The following is an 18,049-nucleotide window of genomic DNA, read 5'->3' as shown; positions in this document are numbered from 1 at the left end:
GATTAGATAAGATTAGATAAGATTAGATAAGATTAGATAAGATAAGATTAGATTAGATTAGATTAGATTAGATTAGATTAGATTAGATTAGATTAGATTAGATTAGATTAGATTAGATTAGATTAGATTAGATTAGATTAGATTAGATTAGATTAGATTAGATTAGATTAGATTAGATTAGATTAGATTAGATTAGATAAGATTAGATTAGAGATTAGATTAGATTAGATTAGATTAGATTAGATTAGATTAGATTAGATTAGATTAGATTAGATTAGATTAGATTAGATTAGATTAGATTAGATTAGATTAGATTAGATTAGATTAGATTAGATTAGATTAGATTAGATTAGATTAGATTAGATTAGATTAGATTAGATTAGATTAGATTAGATTAGATTAGATTAGATTAGATTAGATTAGATTAGATTAGATTAGATTAGATTAGATTAGATTAGATTAGATTAGATTAGATTAGATTAGATTAGATTAGATTAGATTAGATTAGATTAGATTAGATTAGATTAGATTAGATTAGATAAGATTAGATTGTTTTGGATTGGATTAGATTGGATTAGATTAGATTAGATTGTTTTGGATTGGATTGGATTAGATTGGATTGGATTGGATTGGATTGGATTGGATTGGATTGGATTGGATTGGATTGGATTGGATTGGATTGGATTGGATTGGATTGGATTGGATTGGATTGGATTGGATTGGATTGGATTGGATTGGATTGGATTGGATTGGATTGGATTGGATTGGATTGGATTGGATTGGATTGGATTGGATTGGATTGGATTGGATTGGATTGGATTGGATTGGATTGGATTGGATTGGATTGGATTGGATTGGATTGGATTGGATTGGATTGGATTGGATTGGATTGGATTGGATTGGATTGGATTGGATTGGATTGGATTGGATTGGATTGGATTGGATTGGATTGGATTGGATTGGATTGGATTGGATTGGATTGGATTGGATTGGATTGGATTGGATTGGATTGGATTGGATTGGATTGGATTGGATTGGATTGGATTGGATTGGATTGGATTGGATTGGATTGGATTGGATTGGATTGGATTGGATTGGATTGGATTGGATTGGATTGGATTGGATTGGATTGGATTGGATTGGATTGGATTGGATTGGATTGGATTGGATTGGATTGGATTGGATTGGATTGGATTGGATTGGATTGGATTGGATTGGATTGGATTGGATTGGATTGGATTGGATTGGATTGGATTGGATTGGATTGGATTGGATTGGATTGGATTGGATTGGATTGGATTGGATTGGATTGGATTGGATTGGATTGGATTGGATTGGATTGGATTGGATTGGATTGGATTGGATTGGATTGGATTGGATTGGATTGGATTGGATTGGATTGGATTGGATTGGATTGGATTGGATTGGATTGGATTGGATTGGATTGGATTGGATTGGATTGGATTGGATTGGATTGGATTGGATTGGATTGGATTGGATTGGATTGGATTGGATTGGATTGGATTGGATTGGATTGGATTGGATTGGATTGGATTGGATTGGATTGGATTGGATTGGATTGGATTGGATACATAGAATTAAAAAAAAATCTTAAAAAAAAATGTTTTTCAACACAAATTTATCCTCTCTTTATAACCTGCTGGCTCCGTTGCGTCTCCGAGACACCGCTCATCCCGATCCTTTTGATGATCTCCCGTCCAGAACAATCAACACAAAAGCCGGGAGGTTTTACTTTCCGTTTCGTCAACACAAAAGAACCCAATAATTTATGTTGGCACCTCTCCGTGAAACACCAACTGGCCACCGATCGAAAACGAAGATCTTTAGAGGACCAGTTCCCACCCTCTTATGATCTTGAAGTGCACCGACCATAAATCGTGTCGCTTTTCTTTGGCCTTAATTCTGCGAGGCTGTGTGAACCTGGCCCGGTGGCCTAATCCAGTGACCACCCTGAAGCGCACCGCTAAATACCGGGGTCAGACTTTTTTCTCTCCAAGTTTTTTTTTCGTTTTGTCAAAACTCCAAACTTGAAAAGCAAACGAATCGAAATTGAATTATTGCGGTTTTGCTCAACATTTGTCGGCCTTCAAGTCGCGGCGTCCCAATTATTCGACTACACCTTTTTTCTGTGAACCTTCTAATGCCCCTCTATTCAGGGAGTAATTTGTAATTTTGTGTCATTTCAAACACCTTTTTGATTTGATCTGTGAATGCCGACTCGCTCGATGTGCTGAATGACGTGTTTTAGCCGGAGGAATTCGTGGGCTTTTTTTTCCTCCATTCCCATTTCAGTAATGACAGATATTCGATGAAGTCGCGTGATGGATTGAAATCAACATAAATCAATTTATCAACGTGGCGCGATACACAAAGCCCATGTGTGTGGGGGGCAGTGATGCTAAAATATGAATTAATTTTGATAATTGTTAGGGTAAAACTTTTATTTTTCAACATATCAATAATCGATTGTAATTCTTAAAGATGGTTGGAAGTGGTTTTCCACCAGCTTATTCCACAACTTTTTAAGATTTTCACATCTCTGACTAAAAGGAAAAACGATTGAAAAAGACATCCTCCAACCGTTGATTTGGCAGGCAGCTGCTGGAACTGGCTACAATGTTGGTTCAATCAGTGCGTTAGATTCCTTGTCGGGCTGTCTGTCAGCAATCAACTCGTCACTTTCGCAGTCGATACGATTCGGCAATCAGCTCGATGCTTCGAGGAAGAAACACTTATTTTTGGAACTTTTTGTTTCTTCGGAAAACAAACGGTGGCCGCCGAGTACTGCCCAGGGCCAGATGGGACTGGCCGCGTCCGATTGAGATGTGGTGTCAAGAATTTCGGTTCGGGAGCATTTTGGGTGGTCTTTGATATGTTTGATGAAATCATTAAAGAAATAGACATTTGGGTTGGACGGTGGTGTACGCCACCGTCAAGAGTTGTCGAAAAATGGAACTAGGATTCTTGATCAGGGAACAAAATTACATTCAACATTTTCCAGGTTTGTGTGAGTTGGTGAAGAATAAGTTATTTTAATAATTTTAAAAATTAACACATACGAGCATACTATTTAAAAAATATTCCAGTGATTTGTGTCATGAAGCTCAATAACCAAAACCGTTTAGCAAAACTCACCGACAGACAACGCATTTTGTTGAGGTGATCCAGGTTATGTCCAAAAATACGAAAAAACGGGGGCGTTCCCGGTCCAAAGTAGATCCCATTAGGCCAAATCAAAGCCCACAAAGGAGACCCGCTGAATTAACACACACTCGACACTGGACCTACCGTCAAACTGACTCTGAGGTCCCAAAAAAGAAGAAAAAAAAAAAGAAATGTTAAACGATCCATGTACCTACACGACACAAAAACAGCAAACACAGAAGAAAAAGCAAAAATCACACACAAAAAAAAGTATTTCAAAACGAATGATGAGGGAGTAGCGGCTCAAAGACAGAACAAGAAAGAAAGGAAGTGTCAACCGGGCGCGTTGCGGCCTCTGAGAAAACGAAATGAGACATATCACATTTGCAATTGTTCGGTAGTGTTTAGCCTGTCACGCCAACTTAAGGCCGGGGCTTTGTGCGCTGCTCTTTGACACACAAAGTGATGACCTACAGCGACGAATTTTGTCTGTGGGAAGTCTTTGGCAGGTTTTGTCAATTGATGGAAGTTATGATTGAATATTATTGTTAGATTTTTCATAGGTTTATTAGGTAATTGTTTTTAATTGAATATTTTTGAGAACGCAATATGTTTAATCAAGAAAATAACATCTCGAATTCTCCAAACATTTAAATGAACTTAATCTTTACTATTCCCTACCCTTGCTTAACACAATTTTCTAATTACTCTACACTGAAGTCTCCATGAAAATTGGAAATAGACATACATAAATTGAAACCATTTCTAGATTAAATTTTCGAAAGATTCTATCGGGATAGGAAATCCATGATCTAGGTTGTATTGAAAATTTACTCCAGATTTAAAAAAAAAAATAAAATATGTGTATTTTTACCAACAATCGATCAAATCGGCACACTTGTCGGGATTGCATTTGTGATACATTTATCAGAAAAAATTAAGCAATGTTTTGCAGTTTGATTTTGCATTAAAAATGATTTAGAATACTTTTAAGATTACAATTTAAATAATTTAAAAAAAAAATTAAATTCTAAAAATTAAAACCCTTCCTAAGAAAAAATTTCCATGCTGCCCTGTGTCTCAAAATCAAAATTTCATAAAACCTACTATTTTGTTAAACTTGCTTTTTTCTAACTAACGCAAAACTTAAAACTGTCGCATTTGTTATCTAGACCTTTGCCAATATTTTTCAAAGTTTATGTCGCCCTTCTCTTTCTGAAATCCGAATTTGTTTATCCTTCTAAACTTATTTTTTTTTCGAAAAAAAAAAATTATTGCAAAATAAAAGAACTTGTGTACAATCTATTTGAAACATTTTATAGGGGAAATATACCCATTTTAATCACACTAAGCCGTTCGACCAATTCTCATCACTTTTGCCGTTTCTGCTATTAAATCAACATTTTCAGATGTTTCAACAATGGAGAGTTGCTTGCTCACTTTTATTTGAGCTATTTATTACTTTGGCACAGTCAAAAACACTTTATATAAGCTGTAATTCATGATCAAAGTGCTGATAGGCCGATAATAGAAATAGGCTGAGAAAGGGTATAGTTCCCCTACATTAGAATGTTGAAATCTTTTTATTTCAACTGTAATTTTTTTTGCCCTCTTCCCCTCTGGACTTAGTCAGAGTAGAGCGACATGAACTTAAACAGATATTTGCAACAGCCTTATAAGATATTGTTAAATGATTTTAAAAGAAATTTGCCTGGGTCAGAAAATCATTTACTTTATTAAAACTAAAAAAAGGCTCGAGATAAATTTAAACAAATTGTATTTTGAGCCTAATGTTTTTTTTTAACAAAATAAATTATCTCAAAGTTTGTTTGTTTTTCCTTCTTCTAGTTATTCCTGCTCTGTTCTCTCTTTAAATGAAAAAAGATTTACGATGTATTTATTTTTAATGAAATTCTCTCTAAACAACAGTTCAACTCTTATTCTTTGAAAAAAAAAATAATAAAAAAGTTAAAAAATAGCAACGATCCTATTTTAATGTTAATCAAAAATTACTTATTGTTAGCTCTGTCAAATATGGTAGTAAAAATTACCCGAGCAGACGGAAATAACTTGGGAATAACATTTTTTGATATTTGAAAATACTAGGCCAATTACATTTTATGTTATTTATAACAAGATTTGTTATTCGTCGTTATTATTTTTTTGTTATTGAATTGTTATTGTAATAACAGACTGATAACATTTTTGGTTATTCTTCTAACAAATCTTTGTTATTATTTTTTGTTATTTTAACAACTAATCCGATCATCCCAATAACAGTTGTAGGTATTCTTCCATACCAAAAAATATTATTCTAACGTTGTTTTGGATTTCAACCAATATCAGACCAATAACAAATTTTGTTATGATAACAACACACATTCTATTTATTAAACCCTTATGCAAAAATGGATTTTTCAAGAAGATTCCATAACACTTTTAGTTATTTTAACAATATTTGTTATTGAAATAGTATGAATTTTGTTATTATCGTCTGCCCGGGTTGGGAATAACTTTTTTTGATATTTGAAAATAATAGGTCAATAACATTTTATGTTATTCATAACAAGATTTGTTATTTGTCGTTATGATTTTTTTTGTTATTGGATTGTTATTGTAATAACGGACTAATAACACTTTTAGTTATTCTTCGAACAAATCTTTGTTATTATTTTTTGTTATTTTAACAACTAATCCGATCATCCCAATAACAATCTGAGGTATTCTTCCATAACAAAAAATGTTATTCCCAAGTGGTTTAGGCTTTCAACCATTATCAGACCAATAACAAATTTTGTTATGATAACATAAACTGTTATTAAACCCTTATGCAAAAATGGATTTTTCAAGAAGATTCCATAACTTTTTCTGTTATTTTTACAGTATTTGTTATTGAAATGGCATGAATTTTGATACTACCGTCTGCCCAGGTACATCTTTGTTAAAAAAAATGGTTTGCCATTTTTGTTCTTTTTGTACAAAATCTGTTAGAGCAGTGTTACAAATTGACGCATTTAAAAAAAAAGAATTTTCAAAATTTAAATGAAAATGATACGGTTTAAGTCAGGGTACCTCACAAGATCCTCTATAATTACTCTTAGCTTTAAGAACCATATTATTACAAAAGCCGACTCGGTCCTAACCAGGTCCCTGAACCGAAAAGGACCTAATAAAAATAATTTTATGAAAAAAGTCAGGATACCTAACTTTTAATCCTTTTGGTCCAAAATTAGGTTTCTTGAAGTCCTGAAGCTGGATATTTTTTTCAACATCTGATCAAATTTTAGGGGAGAGTGGGGAGACTTGATCCCTTTTTTTGTATCACACATAACTCTGTCAATTTCTCACAAAACTATAATCTTTTTGCATGAATTGAAAGCTTAAACATTCAACAATGTTTGGCTGATAAGGGTATTTCATCAGATAAACTCTTAGAATCATGCCAAGCGTTTTAAAATAATATTTCAAACCAGCATTTTCAAAATGTTGGGGGTAATTTGATCCCCCTTTCAACATTTTGAAGAAATCTTATGCAAAATGTTTCTTATTCTGCCAAACTTTTAATTTTCTATAAGTTACAGCAATTTCACATTAAACCTGTACGTTTGTGTTCAAAATATAACAATTTATGCATGCAAAATATTTAAAAACATAAAATTTTCGTTTTTAGACCAAAATTGAGCATGTTTACAAAAGCTATATAATATTTGTTTACAAAACTTTTGAAAAATGGTTCATACTGCAGTATGTTATGTACAACTATACTAAAGGAAACTATGTACAAAAACCCAGCCCAATTATTTAATCTTGAGGCTGATTCCAGTGACTGTAAAAATGCAGGGATCAAGTCTCCCTAAACGCACTTTCTTAAACAACTGATTGTAAAATTAGTATGACGGTAAATTTAACGTCAAATGCGTAAGGGTTTTGGAGTTCATGTACAAAAAATATTTTTTTGAATAATTTTTGAGTGTTTTCTATACTTATTAAAACAAAGAAAAAAGATTTCTAGGAACTGTTTTTAAGCACTTCTTAGAAAAATGTGTGTAACTCAATTAAATTTTTTTTAAATTTTTTCTTTCTACAATGAGTTTTAGTCAATTTCGCACTACTTTCTAGAACAAAGCTAATTGTTTTACCCACATGCTGACGAGATACAAGCTTGGGATCAAGTCTCCCCGGGGATCAAGTCTCCCTACTCTCCCCTACATATTCGATTTCCTTTAAATTAGCAAATCAAATTACTTGGGAGTGCAATTTTCAAATATTTAGAAAATTTTACTACAATTTTTCATAAGGTTGATCCAAATATCTTATCTAGGTTTTATATCGAGAATTGCCACTAAATGTTATTTCAAGCTTTTACGAATAAAATAAAATAGCACTTCTTAATTTAAGTCACATTCTCATGGAGGAGGGGTCCCCTTAATGTTGTTGTTGTTTTATTTATCTTCTGAACTGTTTAGTTTTTTAAACACTTATTATCAATCGTTTGAGACTTGTCAAATTTATACTTTTTTCATGGAATTCTTAGTTATTATTTTTCATATTTTTGATAGAATTAATTATTTTATTGATTTTTTGATAGCTTTTTTAGCTTTTGAACACTTTTACTTGAATTGGAACATGTTTTTTGAATAACTTTGTGTTTATCATTGAGTATATTTCGCCTAAAAATAACTCAATGATTTCTTACTTTCCAAACGACTTCTGTCTCATCTCCATAAAACGATAATATCTTTTAGACCGATACGGCCAGCGATAATTGAATTTCATTTGTGTGCTCGGTCGCACTTGTCAGCCACGTCAAATCCCACTTTGCCGAAAACCATGCAAAATTTCCTGCAACAAAAGATCCTTTCCCATCTTTGTCCTCCAAACGGGCTTTGAACCGAAAAATGTTCCTCCATCATCCCCATCCTTCATCGATCTCTCAAAGTCAGTTACGCTTTGCGGAGGGTCAATAAAAATTTCCAATTTCCATAAGCGCTCGGGTGACAAACTCCTTTCGAGACACTGGTCAAGCAAAGCTACACACATCGAAATTACAGTTGCATGTTCTCGCCTTCGGTACCCACCACGCTCATAAATCTCGCAATAAATTTTCATAAAAATGGAAACATAAATTCGTAAAACGTTGAAGTCACAAAAAGCAATAACTCCTTGAGAGCAGCAACAGCAGAATCGGAGAGTAAGAAAAGTGACTGACATTGTATTGCAACGCAACAAGAGTTCGTTTCCATGGGGAGATTCCTTAACTCGAGAGAGACTTTTGTATAGGAAGTCGAAAAAGTTCATTCTTAAAAAAAAAAGTTGCAGTTGTGGAAACACTCGACCACGGGTCGAAACGTCAAAGTTCGTTCAGCACATCTTTAGGCAAATTTATTGACCACTTTACAGCTCTGATGGCACAGCTCTAAAAGGACACGACCCCGACGAGGACGGAGGAGGACGAACCGTCAATAAAATCATAAAGTAATAAAAGCGTTTAAGCGAAGGACTGCTCCTCGGAACTGCTGCTGCTGCTGCTCCTGCCCTGAAGCAGCGTGTCACCGAGCCCGGATTGTCACGTTTTTGGCCGTGCAGTAGGACGCATTTCGGCAGAAGTTAACCTTCTTTGCTGGGCTGTACGGTTCGGTTTGAGGCTGGCTACCTCTCGGGCTTCCCGAATTTTACAAGAAGACGTTGTTTTCCAGGGAAATTGGAAATTTGAATTTCTCCGAGCCCGAGCCCCAGGGGGAGTTTCGGATCCCTGGAAGTTCTGGACTTCATGGAGCGCGCGGGGGATGATGTGCCGGAGTGAGCGAGCGAGCGAGCTAGGACAGATAATCTGGCCATTAGGAGGTAAAATTATGCTACACGGGACAATGAGGCGTTGAATGAGGCTTTTTGAGAGTTTGCTTCGTTGTTGCTGGGCAGCATATTTTCAATTATGCAAATGGGCTTTCACTTGAAGAGCGTATAGTAGAAATTATTTGTTAAATTTGCCGAAAACAACACATTGATGATTCTCGGACGAAGTTAATGGATAAGTGATTCACGCATAATATCACGATTCTTTTTTTTGATTCAAGCATCCTACATGAAATTTTAAAATTACACCCATAATGCGTCGAGTGCAAATCGATTTATAATTTTCGCTCATTATTTTATTTTCCACGATTCAAATCGGTAATGGCATTTACCGATCAAATCTTTGTGAAATCATACAGTCGCATTTTTCGTCTTATCAAGTTGAGTACATCTGCATTTTTTAAACGTTTTGCTTGGAACAAAAAAAAATATTACATTACAAAAATCTGTCTTAAAATTTGAACAATTTACAACTTTAGGCCAAATTTTGACTAAGAAAGTGTAAAGTTAAGGGGTTACATACATCGGCAAAATATCAAGGGTTGGTATTGGCTTACACTCAAACTTTTTTTTTTAATTTGTATTCACGGAATTAACATAAACATTTTTAACTATTATCAACATAAATTTAAAGACATTTGAACAATTCTCCACCAAAACCGGAAATGGATTTTATAAATAGCTTATTTGGTCATAGGGAAGGCCCCCACAAAGTTTGAGCCAAATAAAAAAAATACAGATTTGGCTCAAACTTTGTGGGGGCCTTCCCTATGACCAAATAAGCTATTTTGCGTCATTGGTTCACCCATACAAGTCTCCATACAATTTTGGCTGCTGTCCATACAAAAATGGTATGTAAATATTCAAACAGCTGTAACTTTTGAGTGAATTTTCTGATTAATTTGGTGTCTTCGGCAAAGTTGTAGGTATTGTTGAGAACTTTTGAGAAAAAAATAGGTAAACGGAAAAAAATTTAAGGATTTTTTTATCAATTTTTTTTTCACTAAAACTCAACTCCCCAAAATACGTATTTTTTGATTTTCGAGATATGTTTTAGGGGACAAAAATCCGCAACTTTTGAGCGAAAAAAAAATCGAAGTTTCATGCAAAAAAAAATTTTTTTTAATGCAAAATTGAATTTGCAATCGAAAAGTACTTTACAGATTTTTTGATAAAGGGCTCCGTTTTCAAGATATAGCTACCGAAAGTTTGATTTTAGCGAAATATTTGCAGTTTTTCAATTTTTAAAAATAGAGACCAGGAGTGACCATTTCTAAAAATATTTTTTTTGAAAAGTTCAGAAAATTTGCTATAAAATTGTCTAAGAGATATTAAAGATTGGACCTCGGGTTGCTGAGATAGAGCCGCTTTAAGAAAAATAAACACGAAAATTTATGTTTTCTAAGTCTCACCCAAACAACCCACCATTTTCTAATGTCGATATCTCAGCAGCTAATGGTCCGATTTTCAATGTTAACGCATGAAAAATTTGTGAAATTTTGCGATCCTTTCGAAAAAAATATTTTGAAAATTTTTAAATCCGGACTAGCATTTTATGCGTATGGGCGTAATACTCAATGTTTGGCACTTTTAAAATGTTAGTCCTGATTTAAAAATTTTCAAAGTATTTTTTCGAATAGATCGGAAAATTTCACGAATGTTTCTTCATTGATAATCAGACCACAAACTTTCGGTGGCTATATCTTGAAAACGGAGCCCTTTATCAAAAAATCTGTGAAGTACTTTTTGTTTGCAAATTCAATTTTGCATTAAAAAAATTTTTTTTTTTGCATGAAACTTCGTTTTTTTTTCCAAAAACCACTATTTTTTCAAAAATTCATAACTCGGCGGCAGATTTTTTGACCATGTTTCTCTATGGCTCAAAAGTTGTGGATTTTTGTCCTCTAAAACTTATCAAAAAATCTCGAAAATAAAAAAAAAAACGTATTTTGGGAAATTGAGTTTTAGTGAAAAAAAGTTGATTAAAAAATCTGCAATTTTTTTTCCGTGTACCTATTTTTTTCTCAAAAGTCCTCAACAATACCTACAACTTTGCCGAAGACACCAAATTGATCAGAAAATTCACTCAAAAGTTACAGCTGTTTGAATATTTACATACCATTTTAGTATGGACAGCAGCCAAAACTGTATGGAGACTAGGGTGGTCCAAATCCGGACTTTTTTGGGGCTACCCCCTGAAATCAAAGATTGACCCATCACTAGGCTAAATTCCAAATTTGAGCTCATTCTGACCACGGGAACCCCTCCCTCCAATCGCTTAAAGTTTGTATGGGAAAATTCGTCAAAATGTATGGAGAAAAGCAACTGTTTTACCATTTTACCTGTGGAAGGCGCCATAATTATCCGATTCTTACCCATTCTCAAATGTAGAACCTTCATTATATTTAGAACAACTTTCCCGAAGACACCATATTTTTAGGATTTTTTCCCGCGAAGTTATTAGCGCCCAAAACTGACCCTTTTTGCGCGGCCAGCTGTAAGGGGCTACCTAACAACGATGTTTATTTCCAATTCGTACACGCACGTGCTCTCTCTCAGGTTCAAACTCTCTCACGAGCTTACTCGCCTGCCTGCCTGCCTGTTTACCTACAAGCGCGCGCTGTTTCTCTGCTTGGACTTTTGTCGTCGTCGTCGTTTTCGTTTGCTATTCGCTGCGATGTGTTCTTGACATGTTTATTATAATTTTGAACTTAAATACCAGGTTTGTTTTGAGATATAAAATTCAATGTAATATGTGATCAACAAAACGAAAAAAAACACAACAATAGATATCATGTTATAAGAGCGTGTGAGATAGAATACAAATTTGATGAATTAGATGAATGAATTGATGAATTTTAATTTATCTGCTTTTGTTACAAGAAATACCATGCTGCTTTTTAGATAAAAAAGGAAGGAATTTTCTTTAGATTTTTTTTAACTGATCTGAATGTAGTTAACGATTGTGCAGAAAGAGATGTTTCCTGAATCGAAAAATGTACAGGTAAACTGACAAAAAATGATAAACAGTTGCAATATTTGTTGCTAGGTCTGGTCTAGGAACACAGAAAGAAATTTCCAGAAAGAATAAAAAAATAACTCTAAAATTAAAATTTAAATAATAATTTTACAAAGATTGCTGCAAATTTTCATTCATACTCTCTAAAGAGTATGAATGAAAATTTGCAGCAATAATTGTGAAATTGCCTTGATTTGTACTAAAGTATATTTTTGTTAAAGCAGACTACCTAAAGGAACAACATTTGTATTACCTGATTTTTTTAAAACAATTGAATCATTATCATGTTTCTTTAGCATATACGAAAAACTGCGAAAACTGGGAAAACAAACAAACATTGTTCTCATTACATTTGCTGTATTTTGTTAACTGAGCCTAAGCTGTCTTTTCTTTAAACATTTTTTTTCAGCGCAGTTTTTTTTATTTTTGACATAATTTAAGAATGTATATGCTAAATATATCTCAAAACAATCCTGCTATTTTAGTTGAAAATCATAATAAACATGCCAGAAACGCAGCGCAGCGGATAGCAAACGAAAACGACGACGACCCCGACAAAAGTCCAAGCAGAGAAACAGCGCGCGCTTGTAGGTAAACAGTCAGGCAGGCGGGCAAGCTCGTGAGAGAGTTTGAACCTGAGAGAGAGCACGTGCGTGTACGAATTGGAAATAAACATCGTTGTTAGGTAGCCCCTTACAGCTGGCCGCGCAAAAAGGGTCAGTTTTGGGCGCTAATAACTTCGCGGGAAAAAATCCTAAAAATATGGTGTCTTCGGGAAAATTGTTCTAAATTTAATGAAGGTTCTACATTTGAGAAATGGTGAGAATCGGATAATTATGGCACCTTCCACAGGTAAAAAAGTAAAACAGTTGCTTTTCTCCATACATTTTGACGAATTTTCCCATACAAACTTTAAGCGATTGGAGGGAGGGGTTCCCGTGGTCAGAATGAGCTCAAATTTGGAATTTAGCCTAGTGATGGGTCAATCTTTGATTTCAGGGGGTAGCCCAAAAAAAGTCCGGTTTTGGACCACCCTAATGGAGACTTGTATGGGTTGGGTGAACCAATGACGCAAAATAGCTTATTTGGTCATAGGGAAGGCCCCCACAAAGTTTAAGTCAAATCAAAAAATACAAAAAATAAAAATGGTCGAAATCGGCCGACTTCGTAAAGAGTTGCTCATTTGGTTGCATCATTTCCTGGATATTGCTATTTGAAGTTAGCAGTTTCAAAAACGGGTGCCACGATATCTCAACACTGCTTCGACCAAATCGGCTCAACATTTTTGTGAAGACTCATTAAACCGGTCCTGTGTGCATGAAGTTGGCCGATTTAAAAAAAGTTTATTTTAGAAAAAGATAAAAATATTTTTGTGTTTATCATATAAAAAATCGTCAGTCTTTGATTTTTTTTAGCGCAAAATTTCAAAATCGGGCTTCGTCATGCACTCGGGATATGTCTTGAGCGTCTTCACCCCAAATTTCAGCCAATTTGGTCCAACCCATCTTGAGATATCGTGGCATCCGTAAATCATCTCGGTGTTCCGAGAAAAACGCACAGAATGTTTGACAGTCCGCTTTGCGCATGGCAGAACTTTAAACTTAAATCGTCTTCTACTCACTTAAATCATGACATATCTTTATAAAACTTTCAGGATTGATTGGAATTCACCTTTTTTAAAGGATTTAATAAATATTCGGAAACATGAAATGTTGAGATTTTCTACTTGTATGTAACCCCTTAATATACATTTTATGTAAATCTCTCACGCTACACCAAACTGTTCTTTAAGGATATGGTTCAAAATCAATCAGTAAAAAAATAAATGAAAAGGAGCAACATCAAACTTGGTTGAAATTGAAATACCGTCACTAGGGCGAACCGGGATTACAGTCTGCAGTTTTTTTATCACTTAAAGGCTTTAAATTCGGAAAACGTTGAACTATGTTTAGAAACCAATACAAAATATCCCAACAAGCTAACACAGCTGTCACAGTTTACGAAACGTGTTCTTAAAAAAAATGTTCAGGAATACTTTTTATTTTATTTTATTTTATTTCTCTTCCAGAATGCTAGTGGGCTTGCCATTTTAGGCTGGAACAAATTTTATTTAAAGATTTTGTCTTGTATGGAAAAACTTATGATGCAAAATGACTAATTTTGACTAAGGAAATGCATGGACAGAGTTTTATCCAAATCAAAAATTATAATTTAACAAACGCGAAAAAATGCAAAATCATAGAGAACTTTTTAAAACTTTCATATTCGTAAAGAATCACTCTGTAGTCAACTTCCACAAACCACTCATCTTCGTGGGAGGTCATTTTCCTCATTACGCACAGAGGTCCCGACGGCGGCCTCAGCAATTGAGGTGATTCAATTTGTGCAATCGATGATGGTGGCTGGGTTCAATCAGCAAAAAAAAGGTTACAACCTGGCAAATATCGCAGCTTTAGTTTTTGTTGCCGACTGGAGTTCTTCAACACTTGTACTTAAAGGTGCATCCCTAATTGAGGTCCTCGGGAGCCTCTCCCCGGCGGCCTCAATGGAACACAATCAATGATACTCGAATTTAAATGGTTCTTTTGCCGGCTCGGATTCCCAATCCCCGGGGGGAAACTATTCATTTTCTTACCACCTCAGGAACGCCACGGCAGTGCCCGCGATCGTGACGATGATTGTCTTATCAGCTGATCGCTGTGTAAATAGATGTGTTTAGTAGGGCCGATTTAGGGCTTGATTAATGCTCACCGATCGCCGCCACCAGCTCTGTCATTAGTCTAATGGTCGTCGTTTATCCTTCGGGGGTAGACGATTTGAGAGTCGCTTTTTTTTTGCTTGAACTTTTGAAATTTCCAGGTTCGTCGCCTGGGCCAAGTCTCCGGGATCAAAATTGCCCAAAACTAAACGTTCGGAAAAAAGGATCCACTTGCAGCACACGTGTGGTGGTCGGTTCCCTGAGCCGCAAAACATGGGATAAAGAAGCGAAAGGAACGACCTTTTTTGCGCAGAGCGACCCGGACGCCCGCAAGGAAGGAAGGAAACCCGGGCCATGTCTTCGAAGACGCACACGACTCATCGTGGAGAGTTTTAGGATGTGATAAGCATCGAAATTTATAGACTACAACTAAATTACAGTGTGTGGGCTCGTTTTGTGGAAGATTAAACGGTGCCGCAGGTGCGCGAGCTTTCGTCACACACTGCTGCTGGCCGGGGTTCTGGCGAGTGAGGTCCAAGCACGTGCCTCAGCACAGTATCCACAGTGGAAGCGGTCCTATAAAAACAAATCAGGACATTAATTGGTGCCGACCGGTGGTGGTGGTCGTGCGCTTCCGTTTGATTAGGACCGGAGTCCTTTTTGGGAAAAGGGATAGTGTGATTAGATGAAGACACAGGCTAATAATCTTGACTGGTTTGGGTTTAGATTGTTGGGCTGGAGTTCAAAGACGGCGAGCTCTATCAAGAGCCGGTGATGATTGCCATGTAAAATTAAGAAAAAAACATAACCCAATGTTTAGATAAGCCAATAGGAGGGACAGCTGGTTTAAACAATACAAGGTGTACCTGATAAGAGCATCTTGAATCGATTTGTAAATTCGTAGTTCCTTTTTCATATAATTCAGTTTTTCCAAAGTAATTAAAACTAAATTAGAAGTTATAACTTGTGTGTACAGTTTTATGCACTTCAAAGTTTTAACAAGAATTTATTATTATTCTGTTATTCTTCTTCGTGAACTTTTATCTCTTCAATTTAACACAGTAGTCATTTCGTGAAATTACTAGAATTACCACTGTATATGAATTAATTACTTAACTACTTCGATTTACAAAATAATTATCGCACAAATAACTGAAAATCCATCTGAAATTAATCCACACAATCGAAAAAGCATTTTCAAACTGAAAAAATAACAAAAAATATTCCAACGAAACATTGTTTACAGAAAATTTCCATGATTTGAATATTTGTCTTGTAATAAATGAATACTAAAGACAATGAAATATTTTCAAGATTAAGTCCTATGAGTCTAGCCGAAGATAAAGGGAAGTTAAATTGAACATTTAAAGTGTATTATTATGTAGATAATATTTATGGAAAGACAACAATTTTTTACCCCAAACTATTAAAATAATTATTAATTTATTATGGCTAATAAGGGACCATCCATAAACCACGTGGAAAATTTTTTTTAATCACAATCCCCCCCTCCCCCCGCGCCCCCAATTTTAGCATTTTGAGTGTTTTTGAGTCAGCGATATTAAAAAACACTCAAAAAGCAAAAAAAAATTTTCTGAGCTGAAGTTTTAAAATTGGCTTTTCTATAAAAAAAAAGTATCTGTTGTACCTGATACTTATAATTTATTAAAAATAATTTAATTATCACATACTCATTAAAAAATATTAACATGTTCAAAATAGAAACATATCCAGAAAAAAACTTAGGATTGCATGTATTGTAATTTTGAAAATTTCATTCAAAGTTTTTTGTCACTTTACCTTAAAAGAAGAAACAACAAACGTATTTTTCCTGAATTTGAATCTTTATTTAAAATTTAGATACAAAAAGTGTAACATTCTTTATTTAAAATAAACTACATTGATTCAGATATATTCTATTAATTGATCCCACTTCTGCATAAGCTTTTTGGAAATAAATACTAAGGAAAGTTTTTTTTCCTTCATTTTCGTTTCAATTTGAAACGATTGAAAATTCTCAGAAAATTTGTAACTAGGAAATTACTGCACAAAATATAATCATCATCAGTGGGTAACGTTTCCTTTTTGCCTTCCTCACCTTACTGAGGAAAGGCTATAAAATCACTCGAAAAATGAATTTCTTAATTCGACCTCGTAGACCCACCTTCAAGTATACCTATCGACTCAGAATCATGTTCTGAGCAAATGTCTGTGTGGATGTGTGGACAAAAAAATTGTCACTCGATTATCTCCGGACTGGATGAACGGATTTTGACCGTATTAGTCTCATTCGATCCGTCTTGGGTCCCATAGGTCTCTATTTAAAATCAGCAAGTTTAGTTAAGTACTTCAAAAGTTATGCTAAAAAAACGATTTTTGCGTATGTCCGGATGATTGTAAAAAGGGTGGTTTTTGCAAGAAACCCTATCATGTTATACATTTTCAGAAAGGTATTAAAAAGACCTTTTCAATGAGCCCAAAACATTGAAGATCTGACAACCCTATCAAAAGTTTTTAGCACTTAAGTGTTATTTATACACTTTTTGGAGGCCGGATCTCAGATATTTCAGTAAAAATTATGTCCGGGTTCATAATGCGACCCATCGTTAGTTAGATAATTGAAAGACCTTTCAAATGAGCCTAAAACATTGCCGATGAGCTAGAAAAATTGAAGGTCTGCGAACCCTATCACAAGAAATCAGTAATAAAATTGATTTGTTAAACATGTTAAGGGAATGTTGCTATTTTTACTGAATGTATTGACTTTATGAATGTGAGGAAGGCACCAACCACATAAAGGTGGATTAAGTATCGTTTTTATAAAGTGTTGCATAAACTTTATCGGGTCTTGTAAGGACAGAATTATTATGTTAAATGACTTCATTAATAAGAGAAAGGGCTCCCAAATAGATCGAGTTAAGTGAAAAATAATATCAAACATATTTCCGGTTACAGGGATAATTTATTATTTTATTAACAGCAATTCTCCACGAAAAAAGGCATGATTCGAAAAGAAAAGATCTCCGGTCGGGCTTAAATCTTTTCTGGGGAATCCTTTGCCGAAATAATTAGACCCGTATTTTTTTTGTTTGGTCATAAGGGTGACCTACGCTGTGTTAGGGTGGTTCAAAAATGGCAATTTTCGCCGATTTTCGTATAAACCACATTTTTTCAAAAAATCATAACTTCGCACCATTTTAACCGATTTAAGCTGACAAAAGAAAGTGTATTAAGGTAGGCTTTTAAGGAAAAATAGTTCAAAGTTTCAAATATATAGTCAAACATTTGAAAAGGTCAAATTGAAACTTAAAATG

Source organism: Culex pipiens, chromosome 2 (genome assembly GCF_016801865.2).
Source record: "Culex pipiens pallens isolate TS chromosome 2, TS_CPP_V2, whole genome shotgun sequence".
NCBI classification, from domain to species: Eukaryota; Metazoa; Arthropoda; class Insecta; order Diptera; family Culicidae; genus Culex; species Culex pipiens.
This window is presented reverse-complemented; position numbering follows the sequence as displayed.